At 36.4% G+C, this 14,139-nt stretch overlaps 1 protein-coding gene across 3 annotated transcripts in view; it reads left to right on the forward strand.

The window, feature by feature from the left end:
- PPM1A (protein phosphatase, Mg2+/Mn2+ dependent 1A) overlaps nucleotides 1-14,139 on the forward strand; it is a 49,829-nt gene that overhangs the window by 16,916 nt on the left and 18,774 nt on the right. The gene's annotated exons all lie outside the window — the stretch shown is intronic.

The raw sequence follows: 14,139 nt of genomic DNA on the forward strand, positions 1-14,139 counted from the left end.
ATCCTGTAATAAGCAAAGTCAAAATTTGGGAGGAGGGGAGTACAAAACTGATGGGAACTGTTTGTGCGTGTATTTTACATTTTTGATGACATATTTAAAACCCTATATTCAGTTCCTTATCAGAAATATTGCCAGGGTGCTTGGGTGGCTCAGTTGGTTAAGCATCCAACTCTTGATTTCCACTCAGGTCATGATCTCACAGTGGTGAGATCCAGCCCTGCATCAGGCTCCATGCTGGGTGTGGAGCCTGCTTAGGATTCTCTCTTTCCCTCTCCTCTCTCTGCCCTTCTCCAACTTGTGCTTGTTCCAACTCTCTCTCTCAAAAATATTGTGTACTGTATTTGTATATAACTTTTTAAAGGAGCAGGTGATGAAGATAGTTTTCTTTAGAACAATTGAGATTCATTATTTAACATGAAATATGTTATATGATTTAAATGTTTTTAGTATTGGAACCCTAAGTTTATAAAATGTGTGAATAATTTTTTTTAATAACAAGGATGTGTTTCTTTTCAAAAGAACTCTATTATAAATCTGCATAATTCTTTTATAGGTTATATTGTAGGAGAAACTTAAGAGTACAGTTATTTGTTGATTTAACTGACTATCAGATTGAGCTTTATTAAAAGAATATTTAAATTTTATTTTTTTAATGTTTATTTTTGAAGGAGAGAGAGAGAGACAGAGCATGAGCAGGGGAGGGGCAGACAGAATCTAAAGAGGGAGACAGAATCTAAAGCAGGCTCCAGGCTCTGAGCTGTCATCACAGAGCCCCACATGGGGCTCAAACTCACGAACCATGAGATTATGACCTTAGTGGAAGCCGGACGCTTAACTGACTGAGCCACCCAGGCGTCCCTAAAAGAATATTTAATAAGAAACCTGTGAAAATATTTTAGGCCTGAGGGAGATTGGAGCAACATTCCGGAGGTGTTAGCCCTATGAGCTGCAAACTAATGGACCCTATAAGAAACTTCTAACTGAAGTAAGATGGGGCTGCCTGGGTGGCTCAGTTGGTTAAGAGTGACTTCAACTCAGGTCATGATCTGTGGTCTGTGAGTTTGAGCCCCACATGGTGGGTGGGGGGCTGACAGCTCAGAGCCTATAGCCTGCTTCGGATTCTGGGTCTCCCTCTCTCTCTGCCCCTCTTCTGCTTGCACTCTCTCTCTCAAAAATAAATAAAAATTAAATAAAAATAAATAAAGATGTACAAATTTAGAGACTATGATTTATGTATATTTAGAAAATAGATAATGGGTCACCTGGATGGCTTGGTTGAGCATCTGACTCTTGATTTTTGGCTCAGGTGATGATCCCAGTGTTGTGGGATTGAGCCCCATGTTAGGCTCCGTGCTGAGTGTGGAGCCTGCTTAAGTTTCTCTATCTCCCTCTGCCCCTCTCCCCTGCTTGCCTGTGCGCTCTCTCTCTCACATACACAATTAAAAATAAATAAAATATGAGATACTAGAGGAGCGTTTGTTAAATGAGATTAAGCTGTATGTATAGAGTAAGGTACCATTATTTTACTGGTGTTTTCTGATTTCATAGTGGAATAAATATTGATTATAGAGTATAAAGAACTCTGCTACTACTACCATGTTCTAGGGAGTTGACATCAACAGAGAGAGATTAGTTAATAGTTCCTGGGCTTTCAGGGGTCCTACAATGTCCAAGTCTTAAATTTCTAAGAACCTACTTATGTGGACTATTTATGCTACTTTCTGTTTATGGAGAATTTGATTTTCTATTTCTCCTTCCCCTTTCCCTCATCCTTTGGTTGTAGGTTTTTTTGAAGTGAACATAATTTTATTTATTTCTTCAAATCAGTCAACTACATTTATTGCGTTCGTTTTTAGTCTGTTGTCATCCTTTGAAATTTTGTTATCAACAAATTTTTAATTCTTTTAAAAAATTTTTAATTCTCGGGGCACCTGGGTGGCTCAGTCAGTCAGGCGTCTGACTTCAGCTCTGGTCATGATCTCACGGCACTCATGAGTTAAAGCCCCGTGTCAGACTGTGTGCTGACAACTCAGAGCCTGGAGCCTGCTTCTGATTCTGTGTCTCCCTCTCTTTCTCTGCCCCCACCCCGCTTGTGCGCGCGCTCTCTCTCTCTCTCTCTCAAATATAAATAAACATTAAAAATAAGTAAATAAATTTTTAATTCTTAATTTCCAAAAGTGGCATTTAATTCTTTCCCAATTTGCCTGGTGATTTTTAAAAAATTTCTTCTCATTTTCGTGTGTGTGTGTGTGTGTGTGTGTGTGTGTGTGTGTGTGTGAGTGAGAGAGAGAGAGAGAGAGAGAGAGAGAGAGAGAGAAATCTTGTTAAATACTCCTTACGTAGTTATTTTATATCTTATTTGTCATGCTAACTCCTACTCATGTCCTTGTATATTTGGTGAGTTTTTTTTTCTGTGAGCTCATATTTGATTAAACACAACATTCCTTTGTCTTCTGTATAACTGTCTATAATTTTATTTCCTCTTTTTGTAGCATAAAAAAGTCATTTTCTTTTTTATATTTAACACCTAATGTAATCAGCCAATATATTTTATTATGCTTAACTGTTCCTTATATCTCATTCCTGGATTTACCTTTCTTGCTAAAGTATATCCTCTAGTAATATTGTTAATAATAGAGTGTGGCCTGTAGATATCTGTAGTTTTTGTCTGAAAGTATATTTTATACATTTCTTTCTTTTTTAGCAAATAAAGACTTTTTGGCTAATAGGTACCCCCCTTTCCTATTAGTACCCTCAAGGTATTATTTCATTGTATTATGAAACTTGACTCCCTGAGAAGTCTGGTTTCTACCTAGCTGTTCGGCTTTTGTATATAATTTTTCTCTCTGATAGTTTTAAAAAGATTCCTTTTCTGTATCTGTCACTACTGTGTGACCTTTGGCAAGTTGCAAACAGAGATAATGAGATATTATCTGTGTTGTGGGGGGGTTGTAGCAGTGATTACATTAATCTATGTAAAATGTATGTAGGACAGAGTCCTGTTTTTAAGTGTGATATAAATATTACTATTCTAAACACATTCTCATATGCCTAGATATGTGTATGCTGTGCCGTATGTAAGTATTCCTTGAAATATGTGGTTGATGTGCATTGTTGATCTAAAGACGAGTATCTTTCAATTCTAGAAAATTCTTTAACCTTTATATTTTTCTTTTTAAAAAATTTTTAATGTTTATTTTTGAGAGAGAAAGAGACAGAATGCGAGTGGGTTGGGGCAGAGAGAGAGGGAGACACGGAATCAGAAGCAGGCTCCAGGCTCTGAGCTGTCAGCACAGAGCCTGGTGCGGGGCTCGAACCCATGAGCTGTGAGATCATGACCTGAGCCGAAGTCAGACGCTTAACACAGGCGCCCCGTCTTTTTAAAAAATTTATTTTTAAGTAATTTCTACACCTAACATGAGACTTGAACTTACATTCCTGAGATCAAGAGTCACATGCTTTACTGACTTAGTCAGCCAGGCGCCCCTAAATTTTTGAATATTGCTTTTGTGGTGTTCGTTTTAATCTCTGTGTTATGTTCCAGATACTACCTAATTATCAGTTTTCAATTTACTAATTACCCTCTTGACTTTATTCAGCTAGAGTTTACGTGGCCTCAGTTGTTTTAATTTTCAGTGAATATTTTTTCCTTTTCAGGATCTCTGTCTCTAATAGCCACCTATTCTGATTTGGTTTCTGTTTAAAATTTTTTCCTCTTCATGTCTATTGTTTTGTTTGTCCATGTTAGTTGGTTTTTTTTTTCCCTCCTGTGTTTTGGAATTCAGTTTTGCATTCTCATGTTAGAAGTTTTTTGTTTTCGCCCTTATCCAGTGTTTTTGTATGTGCCCACATCTTGGCCCTAGGGTGTCCAGTCTGAAACCATGTCTTATATTGGAGGTGTGGTTCCTGATTCTCGATAGCATCAGAATCAGCCTTATCTCTCCCAAGAAAAGACAGACTAAAAGACTTCTATACTTCTGCTCACTGGTCACCTAACTTCATTCAAAGTATAGCCCCAGGTAAGGATTAGTAAGTAGCCTTTTCCAGCTCCTTTTATAGGCAGCAGAGCCCTTCCGTCCCAGGCATTAGTTTCAGTGAGGTAGAATTCTGTTTCAGCCTTGCACAGGGCATTTTTAATCTCTGTTACTATCTCTACAGGATGTAGACTCTTGTCCATCTCTGGGAGTTGAACCCAGGAGGCTCATAGTTTCAGCTTCACAAAGAGCTTTGTATTTCAAGAATTTATCTTTAGCAAGTGGCTTGGTCTTCTTAATTTTGTTTTATAGTTCATTTATTTAAAAATACTTCTGTCGGGGCGCCTGGGTGGCACAGTCGGTTAAGCGTCCGACTTCAGCCAGGTCACGATCTCGCGGTCCGTGAGTTCGAGCCCCACGTCAGGCTCTGGGCTGATGGCTCAGAGCCTGGAGCCTGTTTCCGATTCTGTGTCTCCCTCTCTCTCTGCCCCTCCCCCGTTCATGCTCTGTCTCTCGCTGTCCCAAAAATAAATAAACGTTGAAAAAAAAAATTTTTTTTAAATACTTCTGTAGTAGAAGGGCACTTCAGAGTGTGAATATACAAAATCATTTAAAGGGCAATCAACATTTAAAATTAATGTGTGTCATATATATCCTTTAGAAAGATGGCTGTTTACTCTTTATCTAGGAGAAGCATATTTTTTGTATTCCTTTGCCAATAGTGGACATTATAAATTTTTAATCTTTAATAATGTGTAAAAAATGAATTTATGTTTAATGGCTAGCGAGCTTGCTTATTACTCCATGTATTGTCCATTTGTATGGACAATTTTTTTAAATTTATTTTTCATTTTATTTTAATTTTATTTTTGAGAGTGAGAGAGACAAAGCACAAGCAGAGGAGGGCAAAGAGAGAGAGGGAAACAGAGAATCCAGAGCAGGCTCCAAGCTCTGAGCTTGTCTGCACAGAGCCTGATGCGGGGCTTGAACCCATGAACTGTGAGATCATGACCTGAGCCAAAGTCTGACGCTCACTGACTGAGCCACCCAGGCACCCCTGCAAATAGTTATTTCAAAGATATTTGCCTTTCAACTTTATAAGCCTGGTTTTATAGTGTAGAAGTTTTATTCCTCTGGAGTTGCTTTTTATTCCTTTAGAGTCTTTTTTTGCCACAATGGCAAAAAAATGTCATACTCAGAAAGTCCTTTCCTACTATAAGATTATAGAAATATTTGCCTAGATGCGCTTGTATTGTTTTATTATTAGTATTTCAAGCTTAAATCTTTAATTACCTGATATTTATTTTAAGCTGTGTGATAGGGATTCAGTTACTTGCCATGGGAGAGGGGAGGCCAGCTGTTGGGGCGCCTGGGTGGCTCAGTCGGTTGAGCGTTGACTTCAGCTCAGGTCACGATCTCTCGGTCCCTGAGTTCAAGCCCCGTGTCGGGCTCTGGGCTGATGGCTCGGAGCCTGGAGCCTGCTTCCGATTCTGTGTCTCCCTCTCTGCCCCTCCCCCATTCATGCTCTGTCTCTCTCTGTCCCCAAAATAAATAAACGTTAAAAAAAAAAAATTAAAAAAAAAATAGGCCAGCTGTTTTAACACCATTTTTTGAATTTTTGTTTGTACAGTTGTCTTTCTGGAGTCTCAATTCTATTCCACTGATCAGTTCATTCCTGCAATAGTATTTCCTCTTAATTACCATAATTTGAAATTGTTTAATATTATGTATGGCAAGTGCTAATGTTTTTTAGAATGTTTTGGATATTCTCAAACATTTATTGTTTCATAAGAATTTTGGAATCATTTCATCAAGGTCTGGGAACAAAAGGACCCAGTTGTGGTTACACTGAATTTATCGATTAATAAAGTGAGGATAACTGTCTTTGTAATATTGAATCTTCCTGTCTCAGAAATAGAAGTGTCTTTTATTCTGAGGCTCTTTTCTTCTTTTGTGGGGGGAGGGGGGGTTAAGTTTATTTATATAGAGAGAAAGCACTTGGGCATGCATGTGACTGGGGGAAGGACAGACAGAGAGGGAGAGAGTGAATCCCAAGCAGACTCCACACAGGGCTGGATCTCAGAAATGTGTGAGATCATGCCATGAGCCAAAATCAAGAGTCAGATGCTTAACTGACTGAGCCACCCAGGCGCCCCTGAGGCTCTCTTCTTAAAGGTCCTGAATATTTCTTTGAATATATATTCAGATATACTTTTGTTGGCATTTTTTCTTTATTTTGTAAGTGGTTATTAATAGTTTTCTTATATGATTTTCTGTAATCAGATAACCTTACTGAACTTTTTTTCCTAATAATGTTTTAGATTTTGAGTTTGTCATGACATAATTATTATTTGCAAATAGCAATTTTATCTTGTCTCATAATTTTACACCTTTAAAAAAATGTTAACTGTATTGATCACCATTTCTAGACATTGCTAAAGGATAAGAGCAGGTATCCTGTATTCGTTTTTTTCCTGGGAATTGTCCTAATCACTGTGTGTCCTCTTTGGCTTCAAATATATGTTATATTATGGAATTAATTTTATTAGATCCCTTTTATCATATGAAGAGATGATCATGTGTTTTTTTTTCTTTGAACTTTTTTTAAGAAGATGACATCTTAATAGGTTGTTAAATGTTGGCTCATAGTTAAATTCTTAAAATGAGCTCTACTTGTTGATTTGTAATATATATTCACATTTTACTTAGGGTTTTTTGCTTCTGTATTAATATGTTCAGACTGTAGTTGTATTTTTGGGCGCTGTCTTTTTCAGTTTTTAATCAGGATTATGGTAGAGTTGTAAAAAGAAATGGGAAGCTTTTTTCTCTGTTCTTTAGGTAATTTAGGTAAATTGGGTATTATTACTATTTCTTTTAAGGCTTGTAAAATATTGATTGTGAAATTATCTGATACACTTTTGTTTTTAATAACTTTATTTTGAAAACAATTTAAATTAACAAAATTTTAAGAAAAAAAGTACAGCGAACTTTAATATTAACCTGAATGACTAATTAACATTTGCCACATTTGTTTTACAAATTTTATTTTTTTCCTTTGTGTGTATACTCATGCATGTTCTTTTTGCACACACAAATATGTATAAACCAGTGCACTATTATACATTACACTTAACATCTCTTTGGTCTTCTTTACCCTGGAATGGTTATGGTTTTTTTTATTTTATTTTTCATGAACCCTAGAGCTCTTTAGTTCTTTGATAACTTTCTCATTTTGTTCCAGAGTTACTGGTCTCTATTTCATAACTGCTTGAAAAAATTTTGATAATTTATTTTTAAGAACATTGCCTGTTTCCTCCATATTTTCAAATTTATTGGCAAGGAATTGTACAGTGTGTTTGTATAAAAAAAAAAAAAAACACCTATCCGTGAGGCAAGTACAGTTTGTTTGATTTCTAATTTTGTATAATATTTTTTCTTAGACTAGTGGTTTAACCTATTTTTACTCGTATTTTCCTCCTAGAACATCATATTTACCTTAATTTTTCTTTCTTTTTTTTTTTTAATGTTTATTTATTTTTGAGAGAGAGAGAGACAGAGTGTGAGAGAGGGAGGAACAGAGAGAGGGAGACACAGAATCTGAAGCATACTCTAGGCTCTGAGCTATCAGCACAGAGCCTGATGCAGGGCTCAAACTCAGGAACCGCGAGATCATGACCTGAGCTGAAGTCTTACTGCCTGAGCCACCCAGGCGCCCCTTACCTTAATTTTTCTTAATATATTTCTCTCCATAGGTCTTGTGTGTAGGTGTGTGTGGTTGTTCTTTTTACTTACTGAGTTGATGTTTAGTATGCTGATTTTTACTTTTTTACTAAGGAAGTGTGAATTTTCCTGAGTAAGGTTTGGTCACATCTCATTAAAATTGATACAAAGTTTTTCTCATTATTATTGGATTATATAGGATTAAATATCCTATAATTCTAAAAATATACAAACTCAGTGCAAGGTTTATTAGAAGCATGCCTTATTTAAAGCAATATCCAGGTCTCAGAAGTGTTCTTCTTTCTTTACTGCTACCAGCATCTACTGTTATTGTAGTAAAGTCAGATAGTATGGTCTGTGTCATTTGTTTTTCTTTTTCTTTTTTGGAGGGGAGAGGGGTCCTGGGGTAGGATGGGTGGGAGTATGTTAGGAAACTTTACCCCTTTCGTTTTCCAGTATACAATCAAGTAAATGCTTGGTTTTTAACTAATGTTTTAAGCATGTTTGAACAGAGCATATAGTCTTGATTTCAATATATAGTATATTTGAAAGATTGTTCTGTATTATCTGGCATAAAAATATTTAGCCCATAAAATTTGGAAGTTATAATTTTAGAGTACACTCTCATCAATTAAAAAAAGACAGTCGTATTTATTGACTTAGTCTTATGCTTTTCTTTGTCTGAAATTAAAATCTCAACCCTTGACTTTTGTTACGCAGTTGACCCTTGAACAACATGGAGGTTAGGGGTACCAACTCTCCACGTGGCCAAAAACTCACATATAACTTTTGTCTCCCCCAAAACTATTGATAGCTTACTGTTGATTAGAAGCCTTACTGAAAACATAAACAGTTGATTAGTGCATATTTTGCATGTTATGCGTTGTATACCATATTCTTAGAATAAAATAAGCTAAAGAAAAAATGTTAAAAAACTCATAAGAAAGAGAAAATACATTTATAGTACTGTACTGTATTTATAAAAAGGAAATCTGTGTATAAGTGGACCTGTGCTGATCAAACCCATGTTTTTCAAGGGTCACCTGTATTTGCTTAGCATATTTTGCCCACCCCAAAGTTCTCTATATTATGACATCTCCATTACTGAGTTTCTGGTTTTGATTAATCTCTTGGTGACATCATTTTGGCTTTAAATAGGTTGTTCATGAATGGTACATAGATGATACTTGTTTAATGCTGTCATAGTTGATGATACCTTTTCTATTACCTTCACATATAAATGCCAGCTTTGCTGGGTATAGAATTCTGGGAATATTCCCCTTTACTCTCAACATGTATAGGCATGACTTCATTATTGCATATCATGTGACAAGTTTGAGGCCAGCCTGATTTGCTTTTGTTTTTTGGTATGTTTCACTTTTCTGAATTTGTATATTCTTGAAATTCATTATCAAATTATACTTTGGTGTTGGTCATTTCTACTAAAATTATCTAGTATTTGATGAACATTTTAAATCATCAAATTTTCCTTCAGTTTAGGATTAATTTCTCTTTTCTTTGAAGTTTATTCTCCAGTATTTGATTTTCTTTTTATAATGTACTAATTAAATTGTTGGATCTACATTCTTTGTATCTTTAATCTACCCACTTTCATCTCTTTATTCTTATCTGCATACAGGATGATTTTTCTCCTGTTTTGAATTTTACCCCTTGCAGGTTGTTTTCTATAGGTTTTCTGCTCATTATTGTTTTTCATGCCATTTAAAATACTACAATAATTTTTGCCTCTTAAATTTCTTTCCTTAGCTCTATTAATACTTTTTATACTCTAGTTTCTTATTTTTCATACATGTTTGTTCTCTTACCGCTAGTTTCTTATTTTTCATACACGTTTGTTCTCTTACCGATCTAGAGGGCACAAGTCCAAAATCATTTGCAGTGGGCCAGAGTCAAGGTGTTGGCAGGAATGTGTTCACTCTGGAGGCTTTAGGGAAGAATGCAGCATTCCTTGGATTGTAGCCATATATCACTGTAATCTTCAGTGCCAGCATCTTCAAATCTCTCTTTGCTCTATCTTCACATCACTTCTCTGTGACAATTCTTCCACTGTCTTTCTTTTACAAGGACCCTTGTGATTGCATTTAGGGACCCCAGTATAATCCAAAATAATTACCCCATTGCAAGTTTCTTAACACACCTGCAAAGATTTACCAAATAACGTAATATTTATAGGGTTTGGACCTGGTATCGTTGGAAGCCATCATTCAGCCTATTACAGATATATTTTCTTTTGCTACATTGAGATGAGGTGACCACTCATGAAATAACAGATTAGAGTTCATCCTCATGGATTATATGCTGTTACCATCATAGTAGATATTGTCCTCTTTATCAAATGATACAAGCTCAGATGCCGTGTGGTCAATAAAAAGTAGTAGGGACTCTGAAGAATGCATGTTGTTCAGGGAAGGGGCTAACCATAAATGTGAAGGTCAAATTCAGGCTACCAGCTTGTAGTCCTACAACTGTTGGTGACTGTTTTTCTCTTTTTTCTTTTTTTGTTTTTTGTTTGAATTTGGTTTTGGTTTTTGTGTATGAGGATAGGATGGGTATAGATATGGGTGGGTTTGTATGTTTGGAATTAACAAGATGAGGAAAGACCTGAGTTCTAAAAGAATTTCTTTTTTTTTTAAATTTTTTTTTTCAACGTTTATTTATTTTTGGGACAGAGAGAGACAGAGCATGAGTAGGGGAGGGGCAGAGAGAGAGGGAGACACAGAATCAGAAACAGGCTCCAGGCTCTGAGCCATCAGCCCAGAGCCTGACGAGGGGCTCGAACTCACGGACCGCGAGATCGTGACCTGGCTGAAGTCGGACGCTTAACCGACTGCGCCACCCAGGCGCCCCTAAAAGAATTTCTTGAGGTGATCTCATGTATAGGTTTGTTTTTTCTGTAGTCTCTGATTGGCTATTCATTGAAATTTTTAGTTCAATAATAGTTTTTCATTTCCATGAACCTACTTTCAGAGTGCCTTTTGTTTTTTTGTTTGTTTTTTTAATTGATAGCCTGCAGTTTTTATTCATTCAGTGACCTCTCATACCTTGTATGTTGATGGGTAGTTTCCAATTTGGAGCTAATGAATATTGAGGTACTCCCATTCTCCCTGTAACTTGTGAATCTTTAAAAATATATCCCCTAACTTTTCTTTGCTCATATTTTATTAAGCCTGAGTATTTGAGATTTGCTTTGCCAGAAATTTAATTGTTCACTGTTGTTTTCTCTCTGTCCCAGACAAAAAAAAAAAAAAAAACAAAAAAACTGAAGTTTAGATTTCTTGCCTTTTTTCCTTTTCTCTTTACCTTTCCTTTTGTTTGTTTGTTTGTTTGTTTTGGTCATTTATCTTTGGTAGGATAGAAGGTTAGAAGACAAGTTAGAATAGGCAGAGGAAGAAATGGCACTTAAGGAAGTTTCAGCTTTATTCTCTGACAGCCTCCCCTGCCTATGTGCTTTGTGTTTTGTCTTTAAAAAGCCTATGTTTCTTTGGCGCCTGTGTGGCTTAGTCAGTTAAGCGTCCGACTTCTGCTCAGGTCATGATCTCATGGTTCGTGAGTTCGAGCCCCATGTGGGGCTCTGTGTTGACAGCTCGGAGCCTGGAGCCTGCTTCAGATTCTGTGTCTCCCTTTCTGCTCCTCCCCTCCTCAAACTCTGTCTCTTTCTCTCTCTCTAAAAAAAATAAACATTAATAAAAATAAAAAGTCTATGTTTTTAGGTTTCCATTACTTCATTTGCAAGTACACAGGATAGCATGTGTAGAATTGGAGTAAAAGTCCAAAACCTAGGTCCTATTTCTCAACCTTTACTGCAGAACTAGCTTTGTGGCCTTGAGCAAATCATTCTGTTTCTTGGTGCCTTCTCATTTGTAAAATAGGTTTGGACAGATAATTTCTACCTTTTGGCTCTGATGAGTTATACAAGTTAATCAAAATCAAATTTGTAAATATAAATATATGTGATCATTTTTCAACATTTATTTATTTTTTGGGACAGAGAGAGACAGAGCATGAACGGGCGAGGGGCAGAGAGAGAGGGTGACACAGAATCGGAAACAGGCTCCAGGCTCTGAGCCATCAGCCCAGAGCCCGACGCGGGGCTCGAACTCACGGACCGCGAGATCGTGACCTGGCTGAAGTCGGACGCTTAACCGACTGCGCCACCCAGGCGCCCCTGTGTGATCATTTTTTAAAGTAAATGAGATGAGAAATTTCAGACTCCCAATGAGAGAAAAATTATCCAAAGATTAACTTTTTTCCCTCAAATTGGTAAAAAGTTTTTCCATGTATGTATGTATGTATGTATGTATGTATTTATTTAGAGAGAGAGCAGGAGAGGGGGAGAGAGAGCAGGAGAGAGGCAGAGAGAGAGGGAGAAGGAGAGAGAATCTTCTACAGGCTCCACGCCCAGCATGGAGCCCAACAACATGGAACTCTACCCAGGGCTTGATCTCATGACTGTGAGATCCTGACCTGAGCCAAAATCAAGAGTTGGCCACTTACTCCACCGAGCCACTCAGGCGCCCCTCATGCACTTATTTATCATTACCATAGATAATTTTGAGGTGACTGCCTTGTATTACAAAATATAATTTATGAATTACCATGTCTCATAGTGTAGGAAGTTAAAAGTAGTTTGTGTACCCTAAATTATCCTTTACAGCAGATATACGTCCACAAGGAATCTGTGTTTCTTTATTGAACCCCAGCTGTGGAATATATTGCTTAATATTCTGTTATTTAGTAAATGTGCATTTCCAGGGTCAGCTGAGCATTTGTCCTCTTCTTTGACAAAATCTATATATAAGCATTAGTGGGCAATGTAGAATATGCTAAATATTTGGTAGTGGTAGAGGATTTACTTCCCATATCTCACTGCAAATGACTTGAATTTTGCCATGTTTTATACACTGCTACCAGTTAGTGTTCCATTTTTTCCCTCTTCCCCCAAGGAGCTTCTAATCTTTCTTGTATATAATCCCTCTGGATCCCCCCTAAACTTTAAAATATCATTTCTTCACATTGTTTACATACGTGTATTTTGACCTCTGTGTATGGAGCCCACTTACTATGTGTCCATAGGTAAACAAAAAAACCACAGTTTTTTTATTAAAAGACTACCCAGACGCTCACTTGAAAAACTCTTGTGTCTGGACTAATATGTTGCTTAAGGATCTTAACAGTTGAATATATAGAGCTTTTATGGGGAGGAGGGGAGGATTTATGAGCAGATTAAACCAAATGACAAGGTTGATTAAGAGTTTATGCTGTCATTATAAGATCAGTTTTTCTTAATAAAAGCCAATGGATGGACTTTAATGAATTATTTCCTGGCTCAGCCTTAGAATTTTTCAGTTTAGGAGTTAGTTTTTAAAAAGACAAAAAATATTCACCAAATTTTCTGATTATATCAAAGATGAATACAGTCTTGTGATTGTCATAGTACTGTTTTGAAAAGTTCAGATCAACTGATAAGCTAGTGTTGTGGTGAGATCTAGTCAGCATGTGTGCAGAGTAGATTTAAGATGAGGTGAGGGGCACCTGGGTGGCTCAGTCAGGTGAGCATCTTACTCTTGATTTTTGGCTCAGGCCATGATCTCACAGTTAGTGAGATCAAGCCCCTCCTTGGACTCTGCTTTGAGCATTGAACCTGCTTGGGATTCTCTCCTTGTCTCTCTGCCCCTCTCCCACACTCACTAGTGCTCTCTCTCAAATAAATAAACATAAAAAAAAAGATGAGGTGAGAACTAGAATTTCTCCCAGAAACTAGCTTAAGCTTTCATTGGCATATTGAATCCCCTTGGAATTTACTATTTCTAGATTTATGCCATTTTAATAATTTGACTACATAATTAGTAAATAGTCCACTTTTGGAAGATGATTATGTAAACATAGTATTTATAAGAAAATATATTTCTGGTATTAATTTACATAACCATCTGCTGTATTTATGTAGCTATTGTTAGCTGCTTCACTAGGATTCTACAAATTACTCAAAATTCCAGGAGGTAAAATTTCTAAATTGCCTGTTTTTGCTATGTGAAAGTCCAACCACAAAACTTTGAATGTGTCCTTGACCCATATTTTTATATTTATGATTGAGCAGGACCTAAAATTTTATCAGATGGTTGACTTGGTTTGTTACATTTTTACATTTCTAACATGTATATTTCAAACATATATATATTTCAACATATATATGTTAGAATATATATTCTAACATATATTTCAAAAGTTTGGGTTTTGTTTTTAGAACTTTTACCCTATTTGTCTTCAAAAAATTATTTACTTTGTAATTTCATACATATATATCTGGAAAATAACTATTGGACTTTTCTATAAAAGAGTGAGTTCCCTTTTAGGTAATATCAGAATCTAGATGTGACTGTGTATGTCAGAATGTAGTAATAATTAAATACTTGTTTGCTGAGTG

Source organism: Prionailurus viverrinus, chromosome B3 (assembly GCF_022837055.1).
Source record: "Prionailurus viverrinus isolate Anna chromosome B3, UM_Priviv_1.0, whole genome shotgun sequence".
NCBI classification, from domain to species: Eukaryota; Metazoa; Chordata; class Mammalia; order Carnivora; family Felidae; genus Prionailurus; species Prionailurus viverrinus.